This window comes from Pteropus medius, unplaced genomic scaffold (genome assembly GCF_902729225.1).
Source record: "Pteropus medius unplaced genomic scaffold, Ma_sr-lr_union100, whole genome shotgun sequence".
Taxonomy (NCBI): domain Eukaryota; kingdom Metazoa; phylum Chordata; class Mammalia; order Chiroptera; family Pteropodidae; genus Pteropus; species Pteropus medius.
Window position 1 is genome coordinate 19,461,885 of NW_024355205.1, and position 4,399 is coordinate 19,466,283.

Sequence of the window (4,399 nt, forward strand, 5' to 3'; positions counted from 1 at the left end):
AGCAGTACATACTTACAGAAAAACTGATAGCATTGAATCCAGGTATTGTATAAAAAAGAGACATCTAAAATCAATTATATAAGCTTTCATCTTAGGAACCTAGAAGATAAAGAAGAGCAACATAAGACTAAAACAAGCGAAAAATAAATAAATAACAAAAAATGAGAGCAAAAATGCGCATAATTGAAAGCAGAAAAATCATTTTAAAAATCAACAGAACCAAATGCTGGCTCTTTGAAAAGATCAATAAAATCAACATCTCGGCAGGCTAATCAAGAAAAAATAGAGAGAAGGTACAAATTACTAATACCAGTAATGAAAGAGGGGTTGTCACTACTGATCCCATGGACGGTAAAAGGATAATAAAGGAATACTATGGAGAGCTCTATATTCACCAATTCAATGACTTAAATGAAATGGACCAATTCCTTGATAGACACAATCTACCAAAACTTAAACTGTGGAAAAAGGTAACTTGAATGTGCCTATATCTATCTGACACAGAATCGAAAATTAATAAACTGCTGAAAAAAAGCACCGAGCTCAGAATGATTTCTTTGTGAATTCTACCAAATATTTAATAAAAAATAATATCAAATCTTTACAATCTCTTATAAAAAAAAACAGAAGTAGAAGAAACACTTCCTTACTCATACTATGAGGCCAGTATTACTGTCATAGCAAAACACGATAAAAACAATACAGGAAGGGAAATTACAGACCAATTATGTTCTATCAACATAGATGCAATAGTCCTCAAAAAATATTGGCAAATTAAACCCAACCATGTATAAAAATAGTTATTCGCCATGACCAAATGAGATCTATTCCAGGTATGTAAGGCAGGTTCAACATTCATTCATTCATTCATTCATTCATTCATTTATATTTTTTAGGGGAGGCAACCCTTGGTGGACCTCACAGATTGCAAGGACCTTGTCAGCTTACAATCCCTACAGCACCTGGTCTTCCAAGGTGGTCTCCCATCCAAGTACTAACCAGGTCCGACCCTGCTTAGCTTTTGAGATCAGACGGGATTGGGCTTTTTCAGGGTAGCATGGCCGTAGACAAGGTTGGTTCAACATCCAAAAGCCACGTGATCCAGCAATTGCACTTCCGGGTATGTCCCAGTTGAGTGGAAGCTTATGTCAAAACTGGAAACAATCAAGATGTTTTTCAAGAGGTGAATGAATGAAAAAACAGTGGCGTATCCATACAATGGAATATTATTCACAGATAAAAATACATGAGCTATTCAACCATGAAAACACATAGATCAGTTTTAAGTCATATTCCAAAGTGAACACAGCTTGTTTGGATGCATACTGTATGAAACCAACTATATGACCTTCTGGAAAAGGCAAAACTATGGAGACATGAAGAATATCATTGGTTGTCAGGAATTTGGGGAGAGATGGTAGAGATTTTTAAGGACGGTGAAACTCCTTTCTATAATACTGTAATGTCTGACACGTGACATCAAGCAATTGTCAAAAGCTATGCAACTGTACACAATGAGTGAACCTTGATGTAAACTATAGCCTTTAGCTAATAATAATGTATGAATATTGGTTCATTGATTATAACAAATGTACCACAGTAATACAAGTGTGTGTGTTGGTGGTGAGTGGTATAGTCAATTCTCTGTAGTACTTACTTTTTCTTTCAATCTATTAATAAAGTCTATTAATAAAAAGAAATGTGAGTATAACCCATGAAAGGTAGAAAAGAAAGACAGAAGAAACAAATAAAAATAATATAATGGCAGACTTAAACTCTAACATACCAATAACTATCTTAAATGTAAAAGGTCTAAATACAACAATTAACATGCCCTATATGCTGTTTACAAGGAGCTCAGTTTAAATTCATCAACATAGGTGGCTTAAAAGTAAAAAATAAATAAATTGTTATTTATCAAAATTTAAAATGTTTGCTCTGTGAAAGATACATTAAGGGAATAAATAAGGAATTCAAGACCAGAAAAAAATATTTGCAAACTATATACCTAATAAGGAAGCATGGTTAACCTTTGAACAACATGGATTTGAACTGCATGGGTCTATTTATACATGAATGTTTTTCAATAAATGTGTACAGTACTGTAAATGTATTTTCTTTTCTTTATAATTTTCTTAATACCATTTTCTTTTCTCTAGCTTACTGTGTTATAAGAATATAGTGTATAATACATATAACATACAAAATACGTATTAATTGACTGTGTTATTGATAAGACTTCTGGGCAACAGTAGGCTATCAGTAGTTAAATTTTGGGGGAGTCAAAAGTTATACACAGATTTTCAATTGTGTGGAGGTTGGCACCCCTAACCACCACATTGTTGAAGAGTCCTGTAATTATCTTGAATATGTAGAGTGATCCCAAGATTCTCTGTCCAGAATGGCAGCCTAAGATGTTCTGTGGACCCACTCATCTGCTAAACTAGCATACCTATGGACAAAAATTGTTTTGAAAATCAAAGTCTTTAGAAATTATCCTAAAGCATACAGCAAAAGAAGAAAAAATATCCAAGGTAATTGACTAAAACTTGGTAAGACCAAGAATGTGGCATTTGAGTCAGGATTCACTCACTCCACCACCACTCCAGCTCAGTTTGACAAAAGTTCCACTGTAGGTGTTGTAGGTAAGAAGATGTCCACCACCCCCTCCTTTACTAATCTCAAACAAGGGGAATCTTATCTCCCCAGAAGGGACTAGTCACCAGAATTTCTCAATCCTTTCACCTCCAAATTTTAGAACTTAAATTGTTAGTGCAACTATGAGGTCAGGCACTCCCTTCTTCCACTCAGTACCTGCTCATAAGACAGCCCAGCAGAGGCTAACCTAGAATACAGGATCTCTGATTGCCTATGCCCCAGATCATCTGTAGAATGATCGATACTGAGAGAGGCAAGCTGAGAAGATCAGAAGACCAGTCATTTCAATGACTGATGAGATTAATGGAGATTAATGTGAATTTGGGATTGCTAGCACCCGTAACTGAGCTGTCTGCCAGTACTCAAAGTAAGTACTCTCTGGGTGAAGATAAATCATCCAGAGCCTGATAGGGTCTCTTCAAATTTATGTATACTATCTTGTACTCAAGTAAACCAAATCAGACAAAGTAAAGAAATACAACAAAAACTACCCTAAGAGAAGACATATGTGACTCTGAATTTAAATGACAGGGAAATGTTATTAGAAAAAAGATTATGTGGGAGATCTAGATCATGGAATTATCTTACAAGGACTGTAAAATAAGTGTGATAAATAGATTCAAGAAATTAAATGGTAAATTAGAATACTGCAAATGGCAGTTTTAGATCTAAGAAAGAATAAAGAGCAAAGTAAACGAAAGCATATGGGAGAAGAAGCACTCTGGAACATTGGAGTAAGAACCTCTGAAAACATATTCCTTCATAAAAACTCAGAACATCAGAAAAACTGATCAAAACTAGCTTTTATTCCCCCCCTAGAACTCTAGAAATTAAAGAATTGTGACAATCTGAGGAATGTTTATGAAAAATAGCAGTCTTGGCAAGAAGATTGAGCTCTGTGGCTTTTTAACTTGCCCTGTTCCCATCTCCTCTCCTACCTCCATGATAATCTTAAAAACCAGCAGCTGAGTAGCCACTGAAGGGGGCAGAATGGGCTTGGCACACTCCAAAGAGTCCCATCCCCAGCTAATTGTTAGTACTTCACCTGTCTCACAGTTCCGTAGAAAAGCTCATTTCAAAGAGCTTATCTTTATTTGAACTGACTCAAAACTTCTTCACTGGGCAAGGTCCTAAAAAAAGCTAATTGTGAAAAACAATTAGCAGCAATTATTTAACATCCAGGTAGCTGGCTGAGGTGGAAATATCAGTTCTAGCAAACAAGAAGTAGGTGCTCACTTTATACTACTCCACTACCTTCTCTTGAGGTTGAAAGCCTGTTTGCTTCAGTTCACTCTCCAGTGCCTTTTTGTATTAGTTCAAATTTTACAATCGCTTTCTGAGAGGTGAGTCTTCTGACAGGACATTACCCCACCCCTCCGCCCCAACTAATGAAAACTTTCTGATTGGATAATCTCCAGAGTTCTGGTAAAGTTGTTACTAATAAATACCTGATAGACAATTTGTAAACAAGTAATTCTGTTAGCTGTCTTGGCTTGTTAACTTAATGGGTTAGTTACTTAGTTAGCTTGTTGAATGAAATAATGTATTTTGTAACAATAAATCCTTATTTTGTTTATTTATTTTAATTGACATCCATAGCCACATCTTTGCTGTAACCCAAGGTAGAATCTAAATTTATAGTGTACACTCAAATTTAATAATTGGCAACTGGCTTTCATATAACAGCCTTACAACTCACATGCTCTAACTACACAGTAGTTTAGTTTTATTCTTTTTTTAA

At 35.2% G+C, this 4,399-nt stretch overlaps 1 pseudogene; it reads right to left on the bottom strand.

The window, feature by feature from the left end:
* Positions 1–950: 950 nt before the first annotated feature.
* Positions 951–1,069, bottom strand: LOC120599020 (uncharacterized; annotated as a pseudogene).
* Between the last annotated feature and the right edge of the window lie 3,330 nt (positions 1,070–4,399).